Here is a 12,587-nt window from a genome sequence, read left to right as displayed (position 1 = left end):
ATTGCATTAATTTTAAACTGATATGAACCTTAGCAGTTTCAAGGGACTCTGGAAAGATCTGGGTATAGGTTTGTCGGAAACAGGCACTATGGAAATAATGAATAGAGCAGATGAATATCCCAGAAGAAGAAATTTTGGACCAAGTGGTGCTTCTCTAGTAAACCAGTAGGAACAGAGAAGTTGGATACTTTGCTCTACTCAGGAATGGGTTTTGATAGGTCAGCTACAGCAGAAGGACTAGTCAGCAAGAAAATCACGTGTTCTAATAGAATATTGCTTGCATGGCTTTTAGTGATTTCCCAGCCTCCCTGGACAGCTGGTTTCCAGTTGGGCATAGCTGGTAGGTAGCACTGGCAGGAGACTGGGAGGGAAGAGGAAAAGTCAGATTGTTCTTCCCCACTCTGTCCCTGCATTGGAGCCACATCTCTGGCAGGGATGGTGTCCCTCCATGATTACAGTCACTATGGAAAACAGTCTGAAGGTTTCTCAAAAAATTAAAAATGGATATACCTTTTAACCCAGCAATTGCTCTTCTAGGTATCTATGCAAAGAAAACCGAAACAATAATTTGTAAAGATTTATGTATCCTAATTTCATGGCAGCCAAGAGATGGAAGCAACCTAAATGCCCATCAACAGATTTTGGTTCATATATACAATGGAATATTACTCAGCCATTAAAAAAATGAAATACTACCATTTGCAACAACATGGGTGGACCTAGAGGTTATTATGCTGAGTGAAATAAGTCAGACAAAAATAAATACCATATGGTTTCAATTATATGCAGAATCTAAGGAACAAAAAGAACAAACTAATCAAAAACAGTCTCACAAATACAGAGGATAATTAGGTGATGGCCAGAGGGGAAGGGGGTTGTGGGGTTGGGAGAATGGGATGAAGGATTATAGAAGTACAAATTAGTAGTTGATAGATGGTCACGGAGATGGAGAACACGGCATAGGGAATGCAGTTAGCATTAATATAATGGGTAGGTGGAGGGCCAGAGGAGAGAAAGAACAATTAGGGGGATTGTTTCATAAACTATATAAATATCTAACCAATGTACTATATACTTGAAACTAATAAAATAAAAACTAAAAAATAAATCCCTGTTGATTCTCTTAATTCTGCCCACAGCTATGTCAGTAGTATCTTTATTGAAGTCTCTTCATTTGAACAGCTTGGGTTGCATTCTGTTTCCTGCCAGGATCCAGGCTAATAGACTCTTTCCCAAACTCTTTGCAAGCACCATGCTTTCCCCTCTGCCTATATCAACAGTGTGGCATAGCAGAAAAAGCACTTGCATTTGTGGTAGGTGAATTCTGTTTTATTTCTGTTCAGTCACTTACTGACTGGGTAACCAGCTAGAAAGGTTATTTAACCTCCTGAATCTCAGTTTTCTTGCCTGTAACGTAGGGATAATGATGGATTTTGGTAGGATTAAATGAGAAAATTTGTGCCTAACCTGTGTTCTAGGTCTCATCATCAGCCTGATATCACAAAACAAAGTCTCACATTCTTTTTATAATTCAATTTTTATGGCGTGAATTTCCATCATACTTGACTTTAGGAAATTAACTCCCTTGAAAGTATTTCCAGTTATTTCTAGAAGTTCCCAAAGAAATTCCCTTGCTAACCTATTTCTTTTGCAGTTGCCATGGGCTTCTGTCCTGTTATTTTTTTTCTGTTCCAGTTCCCACATGTCTAGCATCTGCTTGCAAGGCCATGCGTTGAGGCTTTGCCAAGGCTGAAGTTTTTCCAGGGTCACTGTCCATCATGAGAAAACAGACCATGCCAAGGGCGTTGACTTTTAATGCTCCCCAAAGAGCCTGATCCTTGAGATGCCTCCATGTGGCTTGGTTCCGTGGAGAGGAAGGGAAAATGGCCTCCCCTGGCTCTAAGCCATCTCAGCCTCAAATATGCAGAGACTTTCAGAGTCACTCTGACTAGTTCCTCGCTGAGTTTCACAGGAAAACAAAACAACTCACAGAGGTTCTGGAACTTGCTTCTACCCTTTCTTCTAGAGGGAGATCATGACCAAGGCTTAAAATGGGAACAGATGCTTTGCCATCTGCTCCATTTTTCTCTTCCTCCCCTCTACAACTCTCCCACAAGCCAAACAGCCTCTTTCCTCTTCATTTTGCAAACTGAAGCTTCTATATACATCCCCACTGTGGGATGGAACAGGGGAGGTCAATTAGGGAGGTGAGGTCTAGGTATCCTCTGAATATGAGTCAGAGCCACTCCAGTTACACATGAATGATTCCTGGAACAATACTTGGCATATGGTGTATTCTCAATAAATGGTAGATGCTATTATCATATGAATAGGAAATCCCACTTCCTATCATTCAGATGCTACAAGTTCTTCGAGGTTCAATTTAGAGGTCACAAGAAGCCTGGCTGTAATCTCTCCCTCCGTATTAGCTTCCTAGGGCTGCAGTTACAAAGTATCAAACACTGGGTGGCTTAAAACAACAGATATGTATTCTCTCACAGTTTTGGAGGCTAGAAATCAATGTGTCAGCAGAGCCATCTTCTTTCAGTCTGTTCTAAGGGAGAGTGCTTCTTTGCCTCTTCCTAGCTTCTTGTGGTTCTCTGCAATTTTTGGTGTTCCTTGGTTTGTAGCTTCCTCACTCCAATCTCTGTCTCTGCTCTCTTATGTCTGTCTTCTCCCCGTTTGTCTCCATCTTCACGTGGTGTTCTCCTCTTTTATAAGAACACTAGTAACAGTAGATTAGGGATCATATTAATGACCTAATTTTAACCTGATTATGCTTGCAAAGACCCTATTTCCAAATACGGTCACATTTTGAGATACTAGGGATGAGGACTTCAAAATGTCTTTTTTAGGAGACATAATTTAACTCATAATACCTTCCAATAATCTAAAATCTAATAATAGCAACAATCTTATTTCTCTTTTGACATCTATCACATTCCAGCTCCTCTTTTTTAGTAATTTATCTATTTTTTTGATATTTATAAACTTTTTTAAAAATAAGTTTATTGGGGTAACATTGGTTAATACAGTTATATAATTTTCAGGTATATATTATAATTTAACATCTGTATATTCTATTGTGTGTTTACCACCCAAAGTCCAGTTTCCTTCAGCTACCATATATTTGATCCCCTTTACCCACTTCGCCCTCCCCTTATCCCACTACATTTGACGCCCTTTACCCTATCTACCTCTCCCCTCCTCCCCCACCCCCTATTCTGTGGTAATCACTAGTCTGTAGTCCATATCCATGAGTTTCTGTTTGTTTGTCCTGTTCCTTTGTTGCTTTTAGGTGGTGAGAATGCAAATTGGTACAGCCACTATGGAAAACAGTGTGGACGTTCCTCAAAAAACTAAGAATTGATCTACCATATGATTCAGCAATCTCTCTACTGGGAATTTACCCCAAAGACTTAAAAAATCATATGCATAAATATATTTGCACACCGATGTTCATAGCGGCACTATTCACAGTGGTCAGGACATGGAAGCAGCCGAAGTGTCCTACGATAGATGATTGGCTAAAGAAGCTGTGGTACATATATACAATGGAATATTACTCAGCCATAAGAAAAGATGAAATACTGCCATTTGTGACAGCGTGGTTGGACCTTGAGATAATCATGCTAAGCAAAATAAGCCAGACAGAAAAATGATATCACTTATATGTGGGATAGTAGTTTATCTTTTACCTCTCCTTACAACACTGAATACTCAAAGGGCAGAATCTATCCCTGAAACTGAACAGCAGACTTCACTCTACCAGAGAAATAATCTTGTTTGTCCCCAATTTATGGCTCTTTTTTCTTTTTCATTTTTAGCACCCTGATGATGTCTTTAGTTACAGTTGCTATGGAAGTATTGTAGAGTTTCTAGCAGTGCTGGGAGGGATGATGCCTAGAGCCCTTTTTAGTGCAGCTCTACGGTGACGCCCAAGCCACGGGTTCCATTTGCTTGTTTTATGGTTTAGTAATGGTTGTCATCAGAGGAGTGATATGCGTTTATTTTGGTCCCATGATTTATCATACTATTTTTTTTTTCTTTTTTATTGATTCTGGAGTGCTCATAATCTTTTTAAATACTCAACCATTATTTCACAGAATATAATGGCAGGGCCAGCCTCATCTCCTTGTCATTGAATAAATCTGTAAACAAATGCAGTCCCTCTGATGTCAATGTGGTAAGGAGCGATTTAGACTTGTTAAAGCACTTGAAATCTTTTAAGGATGTACAGTTTCAGAATTGAGAATGAGTAATGGGTACAAGAGAGAAAACTGGATTATCTGGATATTTGGACTCTGGTTGCTTCTATAGAATGAAAATAGTAATAGTAATATATGTCCCACCTACTTGATAGGATTGTTATGAGGGCCACGTGATTAATGTATATGAAAGCAATTGATAAGCTATATAGTGCTATAAATGTTCGCAAATGTCATTGTGAATCACAATAATTAGAATCTTAATAGTCTTGGCTCTGCCTTTGACCTGGGTGCTTTTGACTTGGGTGACCATGAGAAGGAACTTAATCTCCTGTGAAGACCTGAGCTGGCTTCTTTACTAAACCACATGAACAAATGCTCAGGCCATTTTGCAGCATTTTTAAGGTCATTAGAGTCTGTATGTTAACCTCTTCTATTCTACTCTTATCTTTTCTTTTCAGAAGGAAAGGGATTATATTTAATGATCAGATTGAAGAGGAGAAAAAAATCTTGATTTTTTTCGGATATCTTTTTCAAGTTAGTTCTTTAATATAAAGTCTCTCTGATGCATCTGTTGCTTGTTTTGCATATTGGCATGTGATATTATAATTTTGCTTTTTCAAAAGTTTTTTTTTTTTTTTTTTTGCGTGTACTTTAGTTTGTATAAACACTCAGCCACTTACTAGAACACATTTAGGCATGCAGACTTTGACAATTCTAGGGAAAAGTTCTGAATGCACTTAGTGATTTGATTTATATATTTTAGTTTTTTAAAAAATCTATCAATTTATTTTAGAGATACTCTAGGAATTGATGTCATTGCAATTAAACAATTATTTATAAAGAATTTCTAGCTTAATGACTCTAGATATATTATTATGCGGCTTCTCTTGAAGCATTTTCAATTTGCTCATTTGGAGCAAATTTTGTGTGTTGAATACAGTTGGTTTCTAGACACTGACTCATTTTCCAAATACGAGTACACTTTTTTCCCCCAATTGACTTTCTCTTGCCAGCATGTCATCCAACTCTTTTTTAAAGTGCTGTCAGAATATGGTCAGCTCACCATTAACAGGAAATGGGCTTCTTGCCCATTCTTACAAAAGTGAAATGAAGTCAGATAATTTGATTTTTAAATTATAAGAAAAGGAAAAAAAAAAGAATGGGCAGAATCTTAACTAATTTCTAGGCTCAGGACTATTATTATGAGACACGAATAAATGAGACACCCAGAAATGAAAGGAAAAACTGCAATTTGCATGGTTTTAAGAAGAATGCATCAGAATTTCCATTTTACTTTAAATATCAAGTAGCTACAATGTGAGTCAATATAAATAAACCAAGGAACCAAAACTTCATGGAAGACAACAGCAGTTTCATGTGGGTAGACAAGTATTTAAGCATCTCAACACAAACACTATGCTCAAGACTATTTCTATGTATTTTGAGTTTTGGTGCAAATTCTATCTCTGTCTTTAGAAAACAAACTCAGAAAGCCTTCAAAGCCATGAATAAAGAACTAATTTTACTAAATTGCCAATGATGTCAGCTCTAAAAATATCAGAATTTTCAATTTACCTAATCAAATAATTGCCCTGATAATTTTTGCAGTGACGGTTGCTTATGGAACTGGCCAAAGTCACTATTTAAGATAAAGTCCAAAGTTAGTAAAACATATAATATATAGTGTAGATTTGATTCACCATATAAATAATTTACTCTAAAAATGTTCTTCATATATTGCTGAGGAAAGAGATAATTTGTTGCTATTGAATTATCAGATTACCTGCCTCCACCGTCCACTTCACTTTGGGTGTATATGTCTATTTTATTAGAATAATATTTCGTAGGGTAAAAATAGTTTATCCTGCCACAACTTCTATCCATTTGCCAGTTTAATTTTTAATTGGTGCCAATTTGACAACATCTGTTTAAGCCTCAATTTTTGCATTTGTGGAGTGGGTAAAATAACACCTCTAAAAGCATATAAGGTTCAAATGATAAGTGGAATGGTACAAAGCACTTAACACAGGGTGTGGCATATAGAATAAATACTCGATAAATCTTAAATATCTTTAATTTTATTTTTAAAGTTATGAACTTGGAAGTCTTTAAATCTTGGTAGCCCAGTTTTTTAGTTATGAAAAACGATGTTTTGATATAAGTCTGAAAATGCTCTTAAAATGAATACAGTGCCTCCACATGCAAAGTGAAGTACAGAATTTTAACAATTATCCTCATTAATTAGTTAAGACTTTGTTTATCTTATTGGTTGATAAATGCTTAGGAGCAAAGCTTGATGCACAAAGGATCACTTTGCTTGGATATTATTTTTATTATCATTTTTACCTTTTTTGTATTCATTATCTAGTATGATGTGATAAGAATTTGGATGCAAGTAGTTTATTTGTGAGGTGATCCCTGCAAACGTGATCAGGAATGAGAAAGTAAGACTGACAAGAAGACCATTAAAGATTCCTTGATAAGCACGATACTATAGTGAACAGGTGGGCTCAGTCTCTCTGAGATCTCTCTGAGACTGCTTAAGCCTATTGGCATTGAGTAACCTCATCCATTTAGCCCAGCACTGTACAGATATTATCAATTTCTATGAGCGTTACCACATGAAACATTTGGGAAGCATCACTGTCAAGAATGCTTGAGAGAAATGTAGAGACCCAACCCTGAGAAAGGAAAATATGAGTTAAGCAGTGTGGTCAGAGCACTGGTGTGTGGTCAGAAGTTGGAGACTTCAGGTCTTTATATACTTGGAAAACTGTCTGGGAAAGAGGAATTCCGGTAAAAACAGTGTCAGTAGGTGTAAACACAGTGGGGCAAATAAAAATTTCTATCAGAGCTATCTCAAAGTAAAATGGACTGCTTGTGAAGGGCGACACATTATCTCATTTAATACTTATAGCTATCACCCAAGGTCACAAAGCTAGTTACTTGCAAGCATGAAGATTAGGACTTGAGTTATTTGACGCTGGGGACCATTCTCTTTTCTTCGTTTCAGACTAAATTCTTTTCTCTCCCAGGAAGTGTTCAAGTAGAGATTAGCTGGTTGTCTACTTGGAAATTAGGAGGGGTTTCTGTACCATGGTAAAGAACCAGATGGCTTCCAAGCTTTCTACAGTCAATGATTCCATAATGCTGTGAAGTAAGTGCCATATGCTAAACCCTCAATACTTCCTTCCTTTACTTTAAGACTTGTTTATTTCTTTTTTTTAAAAAAATTAAGTTCTTGTTTATTTTAAAGGCTATTAAGTGTTTTTGAATTGCTTTTGATTTTATACCAATAAAAACTGTTTTGTTAATTGTTTGTGGACAAAAAAAAGTGGGGGAGAGAGTTTTATGAGTAAAAAGTTTATCTTTGCCTTAAGCAAGCTCTGTTCATTGTTTCTGTGCATCCAGGTTAACACACTTCTGAAATAAGCCACAACCACCCTCAAGAAATGGATAAGTTTACATGGTGACAGATGATTATTAAAATTATTGGGGTAATCACATTGTAAGGTATAAAAATGTATCTTACACCTGAAACTAATATAACTAATATAAGATTGTATAGCAAATATACTTAAATAATAATACATTTAAAAAAAGAAAGCACATAATCTTAACTATCCTGTAATCCAAAGTCCACCTTGCATTTTTCCACCTCCTTGTAATCTTCCTTTTGTTTCCCCCTTAATTTCAATTGCATAAAAGAAACAAAACTGTTATTCTCTGAAGCATTTGAGATCTTGATATGTTGTCAATTCTGCTCAAAAAACCTCTTACAAAAGTTCTCTATGGGTTGGATGCTTCTTACGTCAACATGTTTAAAGCTTTCACTATTAGCATCTTTCTTTAATTAGACTGGAATATGCTGTTTGTATCAATAATAGTTTAGGGAACCAAAAGTGATTAAAAGGTTGTAAATAAAGGCTACAAATGGAAACAAAAATGAAATCCAGACATAGAAAATGCAGAGAGAGAAATTATGTTTAACTATGTTGCAGAAGAGTTGAGATACACGAAATGAAGCCTCTTGTAAACAGAGATTGTTGAGCTATAAGAGCTGAGAATATGAGAGCAGAAGCACAATCTAGTCTACTCAGCATTGCTTGGACTTTAAAAGAATAAATTTTGTTTCTGACTTTGGATTTTAAGTGAGATGGATTTAGAAGACCCCTGTGAACATTATTGAAGTATCAGAAGGTTCTATGAACTATGTAAATTGTCACTTCAGTCTTCTGAGGTAGGGAGGGTGGGCATCTGCCCCGTCACGTTTCTCCTTAGTCTCAAGAAACTACTTAGTTTCCTTCAAGACAGGAATGTATGCAGAATGCCCTCTAGGTGGTGCTCAAATTACTGTATAGAATCCCGTGAACTCTAGCAAGATTAAAGGATATTATTAAAATCTTAGAAATGAAAGGCAGAATACATTTTATGATTTGAGCCTCAAGAAATGAAGATTTCATATACCGAGAGGACTATCAATGTTTTTAAAATATCATTGTTATCAAAATGTCCACAAAAGCTGAAAAAAAATTGCTGCCTCAGAGTCAAGGTTAACATTGTTGGTAGGAACGTGGATTTCATTTAATATTTTTTCTATTAAGCTTTAAAAGGAATTCTAATACACTAGCTTCTGGGGCATTTATGAGGATTTTAATTTATATTATATCTTTTGGCTACCAACACCATTAAAAAGTTGCTTTCCCACGTTTATACTTAGTCCTTCAATGTCATCTCTGAAATGTATAAGATGTGGATGGATAATTCTGTCAAAAGCAATGATTTTGGGGGAAAAGGTAGGGGGAAGACAAGCAAAATGAAATACCGATTGCTGAGGTGAGAATGCAAGACTAAAGTTAATAGTAGACAGTGTCACTATGGGATGGTTTTAGACGACCTAAAGTAAATTAAAAAAAAATTTTCCCCCCAAACCCTGTTCTGAATCAATCCAAATATTTGCTTTCTCCACTCCTACACTTGAATTGCCAGGCTGACAAAGAAACATCTTGTAACAGGGCAGTTCGATGCCATTATAAAGTCAAGGTTTTGTACAGAGGGCTGGAGGTTCTGGAAAGATGACAGCTTGAATGCATTCCTCTTCACTGTCACTGCCAACCCAACATAGCTGCTTCTCTTGAGCCACTGAGTTCTTGGGTCCAAGGTGGCTGGAGAGTGCTGGACTTTCTCCCCAGGGGCCAAGTGGAATCCCCCTTTACTCCCGCCTAAATGGTAACAAAAATGTCCACAGCAACAGTTTTCCTAATAACAAAAATTGAAAACCACTTACATATCAATTAGTAGCAAAATGAACTAATCAGGTATGACATATTTATGCAATGGAATATTATATTATACAGCTCTGATAAATAAGGAACTACAACTCCATTTTCCCACATGAAAATAGGCAAACATTATTTATATAATAATAATGTTAAAAACTGTGAAATTATATCTATATATATGGAGGATAATGAGTACTTTTAGGAAGTGAAAAGCGCTGTGGGGGAGACATATCTAGGGGCTTCAATTATAACTGTAATATCTTAATTTATGAGCTGAATGGTGGAGACTTGATCATTGAGATATAATTTATACTTTTTTGCATGTCTCAAATAATTAAAAGGAGAAGAGGGGAGAAGAAGGAAAGGAAGAGAAGGACAAAAAGAAGGGAGAAGAGAAGAGGAAAGGATGAGGGAGGAGACCACCTCAGAAGGACCACTGGCAGGCCAGTGAGTTCCAGGAGGTGTGTGGTTTTAGGCAAGGTGTCACCATCACGAATACTCAGCACAAAAAGAGGAAACTCTAGAGGATGAATCGGAGGTCAGAGTGTGTGATGGCTAAGAAAATCAAATGAAATAGAAAGGATAGGAAGGCACCCTTTCAGATAGAGCAGAGTCATTCATTCAAGATATATTCGTTAACTACATGTGCTCTACATTGTTTCAGGACAGAGCAGTGGACAAAACAGCCACATTTCTGCCTTTATGGAGGTGAGGTGTCTGGCGGGTCATTTCTTTCTGTGTCCAACCTATCTGTATGTGAACTTCCCAGCTAGGCACCCAGGGAAGGAGAGAGATTGATGCATTCTACAAATGTTTATCGAATGCTTCATAGATGGCAAATGTTGCTGGATGCTGGGGATATGGAACAAATCCTTGTCTTCACAAAGCTTATGATGCACTGGGGAGAGCCATGTATGCACTTAGACATCTGCAATTCAGTGTGTTAGAGGAATGCACAAGGTAGCTTTGGAATGCAGAAGACGTGGTGGGGAGTGCTGAGAGTCTGCTTCTGCTTGGAAATAGACTTGATGGTCTTGGAGGACCATGATGGGTCCTCCAAGAGTCAATATCAGTTTATTAACTTGGATTAAAGATTCTGCCCATGTAGCGTATTCTTCAGTTTAGATATATGCCGTAGGGCATTAGGAAGAGTGTGTTATCCAAAACCATCTTCCTTAGCTTTGTGTCTGCTCTCTTAGCACCAGTCTGTCCTTGTTAGAAATTCATTCCATTGCCTCAATACAGTTTTGTTATTTTGAATAACAAGCTATTGTTTTGAAAATATTTTATAAATAAATTCTTCATAATCTAATTTGTAACTTTAATGTTTTGACAAGAGCTATGTCCCAAAGTGGCTTGTTGACAAAAACACATAAATATCTGTGACATTCTGAGAGACACAATGTAATACAAAATATGGACATGATGTGTCTATGTTCTTATTTATATCTTCCAAGGTTTGAAGAATACCCCAGGGAAAAGAGGAGCTGTGGATGAGGGAGTGGCTTCAGCTGGGAAAGGACCCATGAAAGAGATGGGAAAAGGTGTCCAGGAGTTGGGGAGGGGAAAGGGAGCCTAGTCACGAGCCAAGATACAGATTAGGAGACCTCTTCCATCAACATTGCTCTGGAGGTCTGTGAAATATCCCCTCTGCCCCTTCCCAAGCGATAATTACGTTGACACAATGAAGCAAATAAGAAAAAAAGAGACTGTACCCATTCAGTGATTATTTTTGTGCTTGCTGCCTGTCAAATAAGCGTCAGGCACTGTGAAAGGGAGGAGGGGCATGGCCTGAAGTATCCATTAATGACAGTAGGGTATGACTGTTTATAGTGTTTGTTCTGTTACCTAAAGGAGTGAAATTATGGTCTGTGAAACTCTAAGCCCAACTCATTGAAGACGTAGTATTAGAGGTTTGGCTTCCAAAGTGGTTTAAAATCCTGTTTCCAAGTCCTGTTAACTGAAGGACTTGAGCTTATAAAGCTCTTATATGGGGGAAACTGCACATTAAAGCTGAAAAATCTTACTGCTTACTTTACAGGTCTTAAAAAATTAAAAAAAAAAACAAAAACAAAAACAACAAACTTCTGGAAACTGTGTTCCCTAGGTCTGGGAGGAAAAGGAAATCCCTGCTTTACTCCTTTTCAGTTCCCAGTTGGGGTGGTTTGCTTTTAAGCTGTAGGGAAATAGCTTAGGGAACTACTGGAAAAGATTAGTTCAGCATTTTGAATCCAGAAAGCTTTTGTGGGTCCCTAACTTCAGTGACCTTGGGAGAATTTCCAGGAACTCAAGACTACTATATCAACCTACCCCAGGCAGGATGCAGTCACCCCATTTTGGAAAATTACATGACTAGATTGAGGCAAGTTTCTTTTTGCATATAGAGACTTAGGGAAAGGTGGGATCGGATGGGCTAGAGGGGAGATAATGAATATAGTGAATGAACTTAGTGACATTGAGAACATGTTTGAGGCTCTACTTGGTGTCAGCACTGTTCTAGGCTTCAAAGTGGAAAATAATACAGAGCTCTGTCTTCAAGGAGCTCACAGACAAGTGGGTGAGATAGATCAACATATGGTAAATGGTAAAACCAAATGTGGTACTGTTAGTATGGGTTGAGTAGATGTCAGAGAAGGCCTGGGCTGAATCCCAAGGGAGTAGTCTTTAACCAGAAGATTTAAGGACAGAGTTTTCCACACTGAGGACATCCTACATGCGCAAGGTAGGTTTGGGGCCTATAATTTGTTCAGGATGATAAAAGGGAAGGAGGCAAGAGGTGAAGCTGAAGACGGAGGCAGATCCCAGATATCTTGAGGCCCCTTGTCTGCCATGCTAAGAAATCTGGACAGCTTTTTCAATGCTCCACAGAGACACTGAGAGATCATTTAAGGTGGTGAGCATTTAAAAAGAGTTTTTCTTTTGTTTCTTTTTTCTTTAATCTTTATTTTTTCTCTTATAAAATTTAAAAGTTCTCATTGAAGGAAATTTGGAGGTTATAGAAAGGTACAGAGAAAATATAAAATCAACTTTAATTCTACCACACAGAGATAACCATTGATACTATTTTGGTATATTTGATATATAACTATTTACA

The sequence above is a fragment of the Pteropus vampyrus genome, unplaced genomic scaffold (assembly GCF_000151845.1).
Source record: "Pteropus vampyrus isolate Shadow unplaced genomic scaffold, Pvam_2.0 Scaffold260, whole genome shotgun sequence".
Classification (NCBI taxonomy): domain Eukaryota; kingdom Metazoa; phylum Chordata; class Mammalia; order Chiroptera; family Pteropodidae; genus Pteropus; species Pteropus vampyrus.
Note: the sequence above shows the minus strand (reverse complement) of the source record.